Source organism: Mesoplodon mirus, assembly GCF_964341445.2.
Source record: "Mesoplodon mirus genome assembly, chromosome: 6".
In the NCBI taxonomy this organism is placed as follows: Eukaryota; Metazoa; Chordata; class Mammalia; order Artiodactyla; family Ziphiidae; genus Mesoplodon; species Mesoplodon mirus.
The window spans coordinates 100,622,977-100,639,209 of record NC_138982.1 but is presented as its reverse complement, the minus strand read 5'-3'; positions in this window follow the sequence as shown (position 1 = coordinate 100,639,209).

Here is a 16,233-nt window from a genome sequence, read left to right as displayed (position 1 = left end):
AATAAGGAGAGAATTGTTACACCCACTAACATATATGCACCTAATACAGGAGCACCTCAATATATAAAGCAAACATTAACAGACACAAAGGGAGAAAGTGACAATAAGACAATAATAGTAGGGGATTTTAACACCCCACTGACATCAGTGGACAGATCATCCTGACAAAATCTACAAGGAAACAGTGGTCTTATGTGACACATTAGACCAAGTGGACTTAATAGATATTTATTGAACATTCCATACAAAAACTGCAGAATACATATTCTTTTCAAGTACACATGGAATGTTCTCCAGGACAGATCATATGCTAGAGCACAAAAAATTCTCAACAGGACAGAAATTATATCAAGCATTTTTTCTGATCACAACAGCATGAAACTAGAAATAAATTACAGGAAAAAAATGGGAAAAAAACAAATACATGGAAACTAAACAAAATACTACTTAAAAAAAGGTGGGTCAATGAGGAAATTAAAGAATGAGGAAATCAGAAAATACCTGGAGACAAATGACAATGGAAACAAAACACTCCAAAATTTATAGATGCAGCAAAAGCAGTTCTAAGAGGAAAGTTTAGAGTGATACAGGCATACCTCAAGAAACAAGAAAAATCTCACATAAACAACCTAACCTATCATCTAAAGGAATTACAAAAAGTAACAACAAACAAATACCAAAGTCAGAAGAAAGGAAATAATAAAAATCAGAGAAGAAATAGAGATTTAAAAAAACAATAGAAAAGATCAATGAAACTCAGCTGTTTTTCTGAAAAGATAAGTCATATGAAAATACTACAAACAGGTATATGCCAACAAATTGGAGAATCTAGAAGAAATAGACAAATTTCTAGAAACATGCAACCTCTGAAGCCTGAATCAGGAAGAAATAGACCATCTGAACATACCAATCACTAGTAGCGAAACTGAATTTGTAATCAAAATTTTCCATCAAACAAAATTCCAGGACTGATGTCTTCACAGGGAAATTCTACCAAACATATAACAAAGGGTTAATACCTATCCTTCTCAAACTATTCCAAAAAATTGAACAGGAGAGAATACTCCAAAATTCATTCTTTCAGGCCACCATTACCCAGATATCAAAACCAGAAAGACACTACAAAAAAAAATTACAGGCCAATATCTCTGATGAATATAGATGCAAAGCTTCTCAACAAAATATTAGCAAATCAGGTCTAACAATATATAAAAAGAATAATATATCATGATCAGGAGGGATTTATTCCAGGGATGCAAGGATGGTTCAATATCTGATCATGAATCGATATGATACATCACATCAACAAAAGGAAGGATAAAAATCACATGGTCATCTCAATAGAACAGAAAAATAATTTGACAAAATTCAACATCCATTCATGATAAAAACTCTCATCAAAGTGGGAATAGAGGGAAAATACCTCAACACAGAAAAGGACATTTATGACAAATACACAGCCAACATAATATTCAATAGTGAAAAGCTGAAAGCCTTTCCTCTAATTCAGCAACAAGACAAGGATGTCAACTCTTACCACTTCTATTTAACATAGTATTCAAAGTCTTAGAGCAATCAGATAAGAACAGGAAATAAAAAGCATCCAAGTTAGAAGGGAAGAAGTAAAATTGTCACTATTTGCAGATGGCATGATACTATATATAGAAAACCCAAAAATCTCCACTAAAATAATTAGAATAAATGAATTTAGAAATGTTTCAGGATACAAGCTTAATATACAGAAATCTGTTGCTTTTCTATATACTAATAATGAACTATCAGATGGAGAAAGCAAAAAAAAAACCTGTTAAAAATCACATCAAAAAGAATAAAATACCTAGGAATAAACTTAATGAAGGAGGTGGAAGACCTATATTCTGAAAACTGTAAAACACTGATGACGGAAAGTGAAGATAATACAAGGAAATGGAAATATATGCCATGTTCACTGATTGGAAGAAATAATATTGCTAAAATATCCACAGTACCCAAAGCAATCTATAGATTTAATGCAATCCCTATCAAAATACCCATGACATTCTTCACAGAACTAGAAAATATAATCCTAAAATTTATATGGAACCACAAAAGACCCTGAATTGACAAAGAAATCTTGAGAAAAAAATAATAAAGTTGGAGGTATCATGCTCCCTGACTGTAGATTATACTAAAAAGCTGCAGTAATCAAAACAGCATGGTACTGGCACAAAAATAGACACATAGATCATTGGAACAGAAAAGACAGCCCAGAAATAAACCCACTCACCTATGGTTAACTAATCTATGATAGAGGAGGCAAGAATATACAATGGAGAAAAGACAGTCTCTTCAATAAGTAGTGCTGGGAAAACTGGACAGCTACATGTCAAAGAATGAAATTAAAACGTTTTCTAACACTGTATACAAAAATAAACTCAAAATGGATTAGGCCTGAAACCATAAAACTCCTGGGAGAGAATATAGGCAGTACACTCTTTGACATAAATAATAGCAAAAATTTTTGTAGCTGTCTTCTAATGCAAAAGAAACAAAAGCAAAAATAAACAAATGGTACCTAGTTAAACTTAAAATTGTTTGCACAGCAAAGGTGATTATTGATAAAATGAAAAGACAACCTATTGAATGGGAGAAAACATTTGCAAATGATATGACTAATAAGGGGTTCATATCCAAAATATATAAACAGCTCATACAACCCAACATCCAAAAAACACAAAACCCAGTTAAAAAATGAGCAGGAGAAGTAAATAGACATTTTTCCAAAGAAGGTATACAGATGACCCAACAGGCACATGTAAAGATGCTCAACATTGCACAACATCAGAAAAAGGCAAGTCAAACCCATAAAGAGATATCACCTCACACCTGTCAAAATATCATCAAAAAGTCTACAAATAGCAAATGCTGGCAAAGATGTGGAGAAAAGCAGATTCTTATACACTGTTTTTGGGAAGGTAAATTGATGGAGCCACTATGGAAAACAGTATGGAGGTTTCTCAAAAAACTAAAAATAGAATTACCATATGATTCTGCAGTTCCACTCTTGTGAATATACCTGGAAAAATGAAAACATGAATTTGAAAAGATACATGCACCCCAATGTTCATAGCAGCAATGTTTACAACTGCCAAGATATGGAAGCAATCTAGGTATTCATCAACAGATGAATGGTAAAGAAGACGCAGTGTACACACACACACACACACACACACACACACACACACACACAGAAAATGGAATATTACTCAGCCATGAAAAAGAACAAAATTCTGCTATTTGCAGCAACATGGATGGACTTAGAGGGTATTATGCTTAGTGAATTAAGTCAGACAAAGAAAGATAAATACTCATGTTATCACTTATATGTGGAATCTAAAAAATAAAATGAATGAATATAACAAAACAGATTCACAGATATAGAGAACAAACTAGTGCTTACCAGTGTGGGGGGGCAAGATAAGGGTAGGGGATTAAGAGATACAAACCACTGTGTATCAAATAAATAAGCAACAAGGACATATTGTACAGCACAGGGAAATATAGTCATTATTTTGTAATAACTTTAAATGGAGTATAATCTATAGAAATATTGAATCATTATGCTGTACACCTGAAATTAACATAATATTGTAAATCAACAATACTTCAATAGATAAATAAATAGATGTTACAGTTATAGACCTCTAAAGTTAGAAAGAATATAAGAGCCACAAGTAAGGGAGAAACAATGCCAGAAGTTTCAGATAAAGCAATTCTCACATTAGTTGGGTTGATGGACAAGATTTCACCACATTAAAAAGAGGTTATATTTAAGGCAGAAGAAATGATTTGAACACAAATGAAGGAGTATGAGGTATTTTCTGTAAATAGAATGTACCAGTTTGGCCAGAGAAGAATGTGCTACTGAAATATAGAAGGTATGGTTGAGAATGTTCTTAGGAGTTAGACTATGGAGAGTCCAGAATGCTAGAAGGTAGAGAATGTGTTTTATTTAGTTGACAATGGAGAGACAGTCAAGGTTTTAGAACTCTTCCATGACATGATCAAAACTGTGTTTAAGGAAGATATCACTCTAATTGTCATCTGGAGTAGACTAGAGTGGGTAAAGACTGGATGGAGATCCAGGTAACTAATCAGAAGACAGTTTCAATAGTGTCAGATAAGATAAAGACTTAAATGATATGGTGGCAGAGGAATAAAAGCAGCACCGAGATGTGAGTAGCAAGACTTGGCAAGTGAGTGGTTATGGGAATGAGGAGGAGCTAAATTTGACTTTGATGGCTTGAGACAAGTAGGAGCCTTTAATGGTGCCATTAATAAAAACAGAAGAATTAAAAGAATGAAGGACGAAGAAGTAGGAGACACTAGCTGGTCTCTAATCCCAGATACATTGAGCAAGTCATCTAAATTCTCTGGGTCTCCCTGAACTTCCCCTGTAAATTAAGGGAGTTGGGATTATGAAAGAATTGTTAATTATCCATATATAGCTCTATGAGGTGATATTTTGGGGAAGGAGGATGAGTTCATTTTGAAATACCTTGGGTTTGAGATACTCGTGGGGCATCCATCAGGTATGTCTAGCAGGCAAATAAAACTCAGAATTTAGAATTAGAAAATATGGGAGTATAGAGTACTGAAAATGTGTTCAAGACCATTCAGACCCTATTTTAACTTGTGTGAAATAGTGGGGAAAACTATCCTTTTGGCAGAAATTGTGTACATCTGAGTTGTATCCAAAAGTGTATTTCTTTTGGAAAAAAAGTGATGCAAATATGTTAAACATATGTTAAATATGTTTCAGTTAGAAGCAGGTGAAAAAGTATCTTTTACTATTGTTAAAGGATCTAAAATTCCTTTTGGTGCATTGGCTTAGAGTGAGAGTTTAAAAGTTGAAACTTAACAGGTGTCAAGTTATCACTGAGGAATTTACTATTTATTAATAAAATCATTGTTACCATTGAAAACAATCTTGCACAGAAAGCAAGGTCATTTTTCTAAAACTGCCTCAAGTGGAACAATAGAAGCTCAATTTCTTTGAACTTTACTGAGGTGAATGGATCAGCAGACAGGGAGGAGTAATAGAAGGGACGTGAATAGGGAAGCATGATAAAACTGAGAAAAATATATTCATTTTTACATCCCTCTATGTTTATTAAAGAGGAAACAAGAAGCAACAACTTGAAATTGCTCAGTGTTTAGGTTCCAGACATAAACACAGGGAGGCCAAGAACTGTGAAAAATGAAGTTTTCTTTTCACCATGGTGCACATTCTTCAGCAGTTCATTTAATAGTCTTTAGAGAATGGTGTAAGCATGAGAAGCACAAGACTAGCACTTTTTTTACTTTTTGTAATTGCATTTAGAAGTATAATTTGTTTGTACACGTGCCTTTAGGTAAGTGTTAATATATGGATTTAATTTGAAAGGTCCCATCTTTCACAGATGACATGATGGAGAGATCAGCCTCCTCTTCAAACTACTGTGTATGTCAACAGTTCATATAACTCGGAGGGAGAGGGGAACAGTCTACCCAGATGAAGAGTTATGGAGAAATTCACAAGGTCTGTTTATGTGTTAATCTAACAAGTCAGAATATCATTCATATTTTACTTCTACTTCTTTGTAGTAGATAGGCAGCCTCTAAGAGGGCCCCCAATGACCCTCACCTCCTGGTATTCATGACCTTGTATAATCCCCTCTCCTTGAGGGCAGGCTGGCTACCATGTCTAACAAATAGAATACTGCAAAAGTGATGAATGATTAGGTGACTGTGAAAGACTGTGACTTCAGTCTCTGGCCTACACCCACCCCTTCCAGCCCTCTCTCAAAGATGCCAGCTGCCATAATGTGAGCTGGGCAAAGGAGAGGCCTGTGTGGCAACGTCTCTAGCCAATGAGAACCTGATGCCTGCCAACACAGCCATGTGAGTGAGATTGGAAGTGGATCCCTCCCCAGTGGAGCCCTGAAATGATGGCAGCCACTGCTGACACCTTGACTGCAACCTCGTGAAAGGCCTTAAACCAGAAGGCACTCAGTTTAGCCATGCCTGGAGTCCTGGTCCAAAGAAACTGTGATATAGTAAATGTGTATTATTTTAAACCACTGCTTTGGGATAATTTTTTTTTTTTTTTTTTTTGCGGTACATGGGCCTCTCACTGTTGTGGCCTCTCTCTCTAACTGTTGTGGTCTCTCCCGTTGCGGAGCACAGGCTCCAGACGCGCAGGCTCAGCGGCCATGGCTCACGGGCCCAGCCGCTCCATGGCATGTGGGATCTTCCCGGACCGGGGCACGAACCCGTGTCCCCTGCATCGGCAGGCAGACTCACAGCCACTGCGTCACCAGGGAAGCTCTCAGTTCAGTTTTCTATTGGAATTATTTGGCATCATATTTATACTTGAATCCCTGCCTTAATTTTCTTCAAACTGCACACTAGGTCTCTTCTGTGAATCTTGTAATTATCACAGTGATGGATCAGATACCTCAACATTCATAAAGGTATGTGAAATTTAAACTTTTAGGTAATCTTCTAATGAGGTTATAAATACACTCATCCATTGAATGTTGAACTTGTGCTGATTATTGGGCCTCATTATCTGGAGAATACTATGGGTAAGTATTTATAACAACTTTTATAATTTTGTGATGAGTATTGCAATTATATTGCATAGCATTTTTACATTAAAAGATTAGTTTGTTAAATATTTGAAAATAGTCCACAGTTGTGAGAACACTGTTTTGGTCTATCAAAAATGTTAATATATTAGAAGTCTCAGAAAATGGTAGTATCCTGGGCTATTTGGTGTCTGGTAGCCTACAAACAGATCATGACAAATTCTTAAGTGCAATGCAGCATGCTGCCTTTCCTTGCTCTCCTTTGCCAATCTGAAAACAGAAAATAGGGGATAAAATTGGTGGAAAGGAAACAGAGTAGATAAAAGAGTTCTTGCTAAATACATACACGCTTTCAATACTCTTTCAAGAGCTAAGTGAACTTCTTTGTGAAGATTTTCCCATTTTCTTCAGGCAAAAGCTTTATGAAGTCCTCAGCATTTTCTTGATATCTCTAAGCTAGTCTTTCTTATATTGAATTATAATTTTAGGTGACTATATATTACTTCCCCACTTCACTATGCACCCCCCTCCCCTGCCCACATCAGACTCTACACTCTTCAAGGCAAAAATTGTGTCATCCCTGCTTTTATCTCAGCTCCTACCTCAACCACAATGTCTGGCATGGAGTGGGTACTCTGGACACCTTTGTGGAATGAAAAAAAAAAAAAAAAAAGAATGAACAGGAGTTTTCTTCCTTTTGGGTATCAGCATATCAAGAGAACTTAAGATTTTGTATACATTGATTTAATGTACCTACTAGGCAGTCTATTTCTGGAAGATATACTGGGTATCTAGTATGCCCGTGCATTGTGGTAACCAATGGAGGAGTTATACAAAGACAGAAGATGAGTGTCCTATTTTCAAGGAGCTTGCCATCTAATTAGTAACTTTGATATTCTCAATGAAACACTAGGTTTCTATGTGTCATTTAGGTACCTAATAGGATATGGTAAGACCGAGCATATAAATACTTATGCTATCCATTAATGAAAGAGGCTCCTGCTACCCTTTTTCACCAAAAAATTGCAGTGAATTTTCCATATGTGCTTCTTTTATTTTCTCTTGGTACAAAGTTCCAGTAAACATACAAAACCTCTTTGAAGAAAAAAAAAAAAGAAATGAAATTTATGTAGAAATTTATTTAATCCTAAGTGATTGGAGACAAAAACCTCTTTCACCTAACTGAAACCACATAAAGGACTTTCAGAAACATTTGAGCATTCCTGGGCTCTGTTCCCTCCACATATCCTACTAGCCAGACAAGGAAGTACCGCTTTCCCTGTGTGAAATCCGTTCTGTTGGACAATTAGTTCCATGTCTTGGGACCTCATTTCCTAAGGTCCTGCCAGTGACCTTCTCTTAAAAACCATTCATTCTTGTGGGATTCTGGCCAGGTGAAGTTTGGTCTGGCTCCTGGACAAGGGTGATCCTGGGCAGTCCTGCGAAACCTAAAGCCGTATTACACATCGCCTTGGAGCGGGAACATTTTTGGCCCTCTGGTGACTGGCTTAGGAAGGTAAAATGACTGGATGAAGCATCGATGTGTAAGTCATAAGTGTATAATCACAGTTGTGTGTCTGTGTTTTTTAAAAAGTATTTGGCTTTGGGGTGGCAGGCAGCAGTGGTAAACCCTTCCAGGGAGTTTTTGTGACCCTTGCCAGGGTTATTTGTACTCAGTGAAATGGTTCCTTGAGCTCTGCTAAATGAATGGTTCCCCACCAATACACCCAAACCCTATCTAAAATCAAATCAAACCACATCACCTATGTCTCTGCCTTCTTTCCCTGAACAGTTAGAGTTTTATATAGTTACCTTGGAACTTCTCTGGCCTTTCCCTTAGAACAGATCAACACTTATTGACTAAGGCTGGTACTTTGTTCCAGGGAAAAGAAAAGGTCAGGAGACCAAGGAGCATTTTCTTTTTGACTATCAGCTAAGGATCTCTATTTTTCTTCACTTTACATATTACCTTTCAATACGTCTACCTGTCTAACAAAGGAAAAAGACACATTCTACAAGGTATACATTGGTGATGTACTGGGCTGAGGACTTCTGGTCTTTATTGGTAGAGTGAGAATTTAAAGGAAGAGAAAGAGGGACCAAGATGGGAAACAATGCTGATAAATGAAATAAAGGAATGGTAAGCACTAACTTTAAGAAGAATTGTGCATAGTTTTTTCTTAGATATTTATGGGAAAGGAGCATTTCCTGATGACTCTGGGTATGTACGGCAGAGGCACTATTTCACATGTGTAGATGCTCTATCTCACTTAATCAGTCAGTTATTGTTCACTGAGTATAATCCATAGAGGTACTGGAGGACTGAGTCAGTTCTTGCTCTCCCTGAGATTTAGATCCTCTCTGTGGTAGATTTCCAAATCCATCTCAGTCAACTCTGGCATTACTGTGGGAGTGAGCTGGTCTGCTGAGAATTCTCCGAATTGGGGGGGGGTGGTCTAGAGTCGGACTCCGAGGCTACCCTGGAATGAAGCTCATGTCTACAGAGCGTTCCAGGATTGCAGTGGCCTCAGTGGTCCTGGCACCATGCTGCTCTCCTCACCATTTCTCTTTATTTTAGGTCTCAGTCCAGGCAGAGATTCTAGGGAAGCCCACTTAACTGTCTTGCTGAAACTCCTGTAATGCTTAATTTCTAGAGGAGAAGTGCTTGCTTACTCTGTGACTTAGGGAGAAACTATTACCATCACTACTACTGCTGCTTGCTAATACCATCTATTCCATGCCAACTCTTAATAAATATGAATAATTTTCACAACCAAGATCAATGTTCTCATCTGTTTTAACACATTAGAAAACTGAGGCTCTAAGAAAATAAGTAACTTGCCAAAGGTGTTAACTAGCTGGTAAGAGGTAGAGTCAGAATTGAACCCTGATCTTTTCATGCTAAAAATCGATGTCAGTATTTTTTTTTACTCTAAAGTCATAAATTATTTGATAAATGAATTATTAACTACCAACAGACTTTGCTCAATTATAAACTCACTTTTATAATTTTATAAAATTTTATCTTTTTTATAACTTGAAATTTCTTAAATAAATATACATGTTATATATGGTCCATTACAACTCAACTCATCAAATACTTTTTGAGTGCCAGTGATGTGCCGGGTTATGTTTTAACGCTGGGGTTAGAGCAATGAGCCAAACAAATTCAGTTTCTGATCTCATGGTGTTATATTGTTTATTTTTGCCTCCTAGTGAGGGGAGACAGGAAATAAACTAAAACAAATCAGTGGGCAGGTGATGATAAATTCAATGAAAATAATGAAGCAAACTAAGGGGGATAGATAATGAGAGGGATGGTGAGGGGGCTTGTGCTACTTTCAAATAGGGCAGAAAGGACTGCCTTTTGATAAGATAACATTTGAAAAAAGACTGGAAGGAAATGATAGAGTAAGCCACGTGGACATCCGGTAGAAGAGCGCTGCACTGCAGGGAGCCCCAGGTACAAAACTGTTAATGTGGAATCAGCTTGATGTGTTTCAAAAATTGCAAGGAGGCAAGTCCACCTGGAGCAGAGAGGGAGGGGCTCAGCAGCTGGGAGGGAGAGGAGAGATGGGAAGAAGATGTGACTGGAGATGGGTAGGAGAGATAGCAGAGAGCCAGATCATGTTGGGTTTGGATGGTCATGGTCACAACAAGGGATTTAGATTTCATGCAGAGATTAGAAGCCATTATTAAAATCTAAACAGAGGAAAATATGATCTGGCCTAGTTTTTAAAAAGTATCACTCAGGCACTCTGTGTCAAATCCAGTATCAAAACAAGTATGGGGACAAGGGAACCCATCTGAATATTACTGATAGAATACAAGTGAGGCATGACGAAGGCTTAAGCCAGGGTGTGATGACTCAAAGGGCAGCATTGGCAGAATTTCCTGATGGACTGAATGTGGGGCATGAGAGAAAGAGGGGAGTCAAGGATGACTCTGGGGTTTTTGCCTTTCATAAGAGTAAGGATGGAGTAGTGTTTATTATTGAGATGAGGAAGATGTGGGAAGGGACAGATTTGGGGAAGTGTATTCCAGAAGATCACAAGTTACATTTTAGACATGGTAAGTGTGAGACGTAAATATATTAGCCACTTAAGGGGATCTTTCAAAGAGTCAGCTGGATATTAGAGTCTGGAGCTCAGAAGAGAGATCAGGAAGGTAGATACAAATTTAGGAGACATTGATGTATTTGAAATCATGAGACTGATAGATGACATTTACATGAAAATAAAGTGAGTGAAATAAAGAGACAATGTTTAAAGACTGAGCCCTGAGACATTCAAGCCCTACCAAGATGGGGAAGACCCAGCAAAGGAGACTAATCTCCAGCAAAAGAGCAGCCAGTAAAGGAAAAAGAGGAAGAATAAAAAAATGGTGGTTCTGAAGCTCAGGAAAGGGAGTACATCAGGACTTAGGCAATAAACAACTGTGTCAACAGAGGTTATTCATTAGGCCAAATATGGTAGGGAGTGACATATTTCCATTAGACTGAGTATCAGGGACATTACTAGATACAATGTCTAGTGGTACTGCCATGGAATGAACAAAGCATTTGGAATAGAATTAAATCCATTCCAGAAAATTACTCACTTGACAATTATACCCTAAAATTTATATTCCTTATAGTTATACATAAATATATAGTCAGAAGTACAAACAAAAATAAACATAGTTCTTCCTATTTTACCTTCTAGAAATTGTCCCCATTCTAGTGAAGACTTTCTGGTGAAGTGCCTTTTGAAATACTGGAATTAGTCATGAGCCTTTAAAGAAGAAACACTTCTTTTTGTCTCTGAAAAATGAACATCTATTTCACAGAGTGCATGATATACCACATAGCTGGAGACCCTTGATTTTCCACACTGTAGCAATCACAATACCCTTCTGCTAACCCTGGAAAATGTGATGACAATACACAGAAAAAGATTTTGGCCCTTAAGTGGGTCCCAGCCCTATGAATAATATATCCTTCTTTCGTAAGTTTTTTCTCCACAAAATATTAGGTAATATTCCTGGATGATTATGCCACTTAAAACTAGGTGGAGACTGATTAGCCTTGAAACACAGAAACAGCAAAGATTAAAATCTGAAAACAGTATGGATAGAAACACACAGAATTTCCCTTAAAATGAGGGGGGTGCTTTGGGCCTTCATTTTGCTTTTGAGTAATCCCAGATTTCTTCCTTCTGGTATATAAAACAAAGGAAACCAACAACAGCAAAAGGGGAGGGGGGAGGGAGAAAGAAAAAGAAAATGCAGCAACAAGCCAAGCAAATTTACAGGTGTGAAGATTGCAAACATTTAGAGCTATTTACATTATCTCTACCCCTTCAACTTAAACTTAAACTCTTGGGAGGTAAAATAGGTAAATCAAACTATTCCAAAACCAGCCTCTTTTTTCTTTCTTATTTGAAAGAAGGACATACATGATGAAATCGTTACTAAATTTTTAAATTCTCATGGGTCCTTTTTGCCTATTTTCTATACAGGATCTTTGGAGTCAGCCATGAATACCACCACCACGGCTCATAGACAGGGCTTTACTAGCATTCAATGCTTGCACTTGCTTAATAAGGACCACCATGGAGTTAAGCAAAATACTTGTTATTTCTGTAAATTAAAAACAGGCATTTCAGAGCACCCAGTTCTGTAACATTTCTTACAAAGCAACTGGGAGGTTTTTGGCAGAGGGCCAGGCCAAAAGCAGAAGCCGCTCTGCTCATGTCTCATTCTAAGGGTTTTTCAATAGTTCTGAAACACACGAGTCCCTCCCCGCCCAGATTAGGGCATAGTAAGCATATTTATTTCCAGGGTTGATCCTGGGGAAAGTGGGAAATTTGTTTTTGCTATCCCTCCTTCTCGTCTAACTTTAGGTCCCCATTTATTCAAACTCCTCACTTTTCTCTTCTTGGCCATGTTCCAAGCAACCTACCTCAGCTTACTTCTTTAAGCATACACAAACACACATTTCTAGATCTTCTCCTACATTATTCTTTCCTTGCATCATTCATTCGTTTATTCACTCATCAGTCATTTAACAAATATCTCTTCAGAGATTAACATGGGCTCAGCAATGCACCAGGCACCAGGTATAAAGTAGGAAATGATACATGCTTCTGTGTTTGTGGATACTAACGGGAGGAGTCAAGAATAAAAGACAAGAGTAAAAAGGAAAAAAAGGAAAACTATCAGAGTGTGATAAGTGATATTAAGAGAATTAAGTTTATATTTTAGCAAGCACCTGGGTGGCTCCATTAAAATACACTTCCTGTACTAGATTCTCTCAGGACTTCACTCTTAGATCTCCGAAGTAGCAAATAATTTGAAAAATTAATCCATGTTTTTCTGTTTAAAACTTCCTTTCTTTCTTCCCTCTTAATTAGTGTAATTTCTAATATTTGCATTCTAGAGATAATGCCACCACCCAAATATATGACCCATAGCAGACATTTCAAGTTCCAAAGCAATGGGGTGAGATATTTGGGAACAGACATTGGTTTAACACCTAGGCTGTCCCAGAGTTTGGTTCTGCTTGGCTCTTCTTTATTTCTTTTATAGATTTCTCAATCTCAATCTATCTCCCAAGCTCTTAGTGCTTCTGGGTTTTTCCACTGTATTGCACAGGAAAGCAAAGAGCTGTTAACCACTCCGCAGTAAGTTGTTTCTGTTTTGTCTTTTTGGCCCTATCTACATTCAGTCCTGTCTCCCCTCACAGCAGCTGTTGTCTGCCACTGCTTTCCAGCCATGTCATTCTACCCCATCATGGATCAGATTGTCTTATTTTTACCCCTGTGAAGGCCATTTCATCTAGTACACAGAGGTCTTTTTGATTTTTGATTTTTTTACTGGAGAATGACAAGTTGTCTAACATTTCAAGGAATGAAGCCTACATAAAGACATTTTCTTGTCTTAAAAATTCCTTTTGGCTCCATGCAACTCTGAGATGCCACCTTTCCAAAGAAAATGAAAGGCCTAGATCATTAGTTTACAAACGTTATGAGTCTCTGAAATTCTTACAGGCTGTTTTTCATGCCTTAGACTCCAAACGCTCATTGCAGGATTGGGGCAGTGCCGGCTGCTGGTGGAGCAGACACAAAACAAACATATCCCAAACGGTCATGTTATTTTTCTTTCCAAGAACCCTTAGGGGTATTGTTAGTCTGAGGAGAAAGACAGGAAGGAAGACAAGATCTATACCCTTCAAGTGTACAAGCCTCAAAACCAGAGACAATCCCAGGATGGTGGAGGAAAGAGGCAAGCTGACTAGCAACATGATCTACAGATGAAGTGGATGGAAGCAAGCACAGATTGCAATGCACAGGGTAAGTTTACATGCTACCTGCCCCAGACGGCATCTTAGGGCACTGTGAAACAACTCCTCAAGACTCAGAGATCAGTCCTGCAAGTTCCTCTCCTGGACCCCAGGAACACAACAGTGATGGAGTCTTGCTTTGGAGTATCTTTTCAACTGGACCAGGAGAAAGTCTGTGCATCTATTGCAGGCTCTGGGAACACTGCCAGCCACTAAAACTCTGATAGGTAGCTCACTAGAATTCTGCAATTTAATGAAATAGTTTGAAAAGCCCTATTCTAGGTTAGTGTTCTATGTAGTATCAAAAATTTGAAGCTTGAGGGCTTCCCTGGTGGCGCAGTGGTTGAGAGTCTGCCTGCCGATACAGGGGACACGGGTTCGTGCCCCGGTCTGGGAAGATCCCACATGCCACGGAGTGGCTGGACCCGTGAGCCATGGCCGCTGAACCCGTGCGTCCGGAGCCTGTGCTCCGCCAACGGGAGAGACCACAACAGTGAGAGGGCCGCATACCGAAAAAAAAAAAAAAAAAAAATTGAAGCTATAGGGTCCCTTTATATCTCTGCCAACCCTTTTGTTGCAAAAAATGCAGAGACTGAACCTAAATAGGTAGAGTGACTGGCTCATGCCTGGATAGTTACTTAAGAACAAATATGCAATTAGGTAGGGAACATGAATATAATATGAAGTCAAATTCACACTCCACTAATAGACTGGAGTTTGACTTTCAGAAAGTTACATAATCTCTGTGAACTAAATTTTATATATATAGATATAGATATGTATATGTCTATATATAGATATAAAAGAGAAATCTAGAAAACCATACAGACTATGAGAAATTTTATAAAGGATGACAAACTAGTGGTTGGATGTCAGTCACTCATTCATCAAAGCACTTCATGCTATAAAAACTTCTTGAGTATTTAGTCGTACAATAATTGAAACATATGTTACATGCTGTAACATTCTAGGAAATAAAAGCTTTCAAACTCTTAGTCTACATATTTTGGGATACCCCTTAGGAGATTACATAATTTAAATTTAGGAGTTAAAACAAGTATAAGATCACAACTGCTTAACTGAGTAGTGTTAAAAACACAACAATAGACCTAAAATGGAGTTGCTTATTCTTAGCCCCATGTTACCAAACTGAGACTTGTTTACAGTTTTGGCTCTTCTGGAAATGAAATCTTAAAGCAGTCAAGCAGGAATTGCCTGGTTAGCACTAGTTAGGTCATCTGCCTGATAGACCCCTGCCATGCCTTAAAGGAAAGTGATCTTGCAGTAACCAACCCACTTTTTTGCCTAGTTTTATTTATTTATTTTTTTGCGGTACGCAGGCCTCTCTCACTGTTGCAGCGCACAGGCTCCAGACGCGCAGGCTCAGCGGCCATGGCTCACGGGTCCAGCTGCTCCACGGCATGTGGGATCTTCCCGGACCGGGGCACAAACCCGTGTCCCCTGCATCGGCAGGCGGACTCTCAACTACTGCGCCACCAGGGAAGTCCTTGCCTAGTTTTAACTTCTTTGTTCCTGTTCCCTTTGGGCTAAAAAAGCCTTCCAGTTTGTACAGCTCCTGGGAGCTCCTGTCTGTCTTCTAGACTGAATGCTCTCCAGTTCAAATCAATGTATTTGCACAAATTAAGTCAACATGTTTAATATGCCTCAGTTTATCTTTTAACAGTTCTGTCCAAACAGTTTTGGTTATACATCCTACCACATACCTCATTAGATTGAAAATAACCACATTTGCTCGTACAGACCCACTGTAATATATTTATCTGCTTATAAATTTTATCTACATATTATTGAACTAATAAGTTTCAATTTAAATTACTGGCAAGATAAATTAAAAATAAAACGAAAGTGAAATGAATATTTTGTATTATTTTATTTACTAACAATATAAAGGTGTTTTGCTTTCACTTAATGTTTTTTTGTTGAAAGCAAATACTCTTTCTTATGTTAAAATCTTAGTTTAATATGTTATGCTATAGTGGTTCAAAAATCTGGTTTTAGGTTCAGCTTACTTTACATTTGGTGCTAATAGCTGCTTTAGTTTTAAAAAGATTGCTAAAAATAACCCATAGGTCCAAATGAAAAGTGTTTCATTGGTTGTATTTAAATCTTGAGATTAATTTTTCAGTTTCATCCACCAATTCTGAATGCTCTTTGACAAACTTCAGCTAGTAGAGTCTTATATTCTCTAATGTCAATCCACTGTTCCTAAAAAATAATGAGAATGTCTATTTTTATATTTTTAAAACACTGGTTCAAAGTACACTAGAATCTTTCATTTGG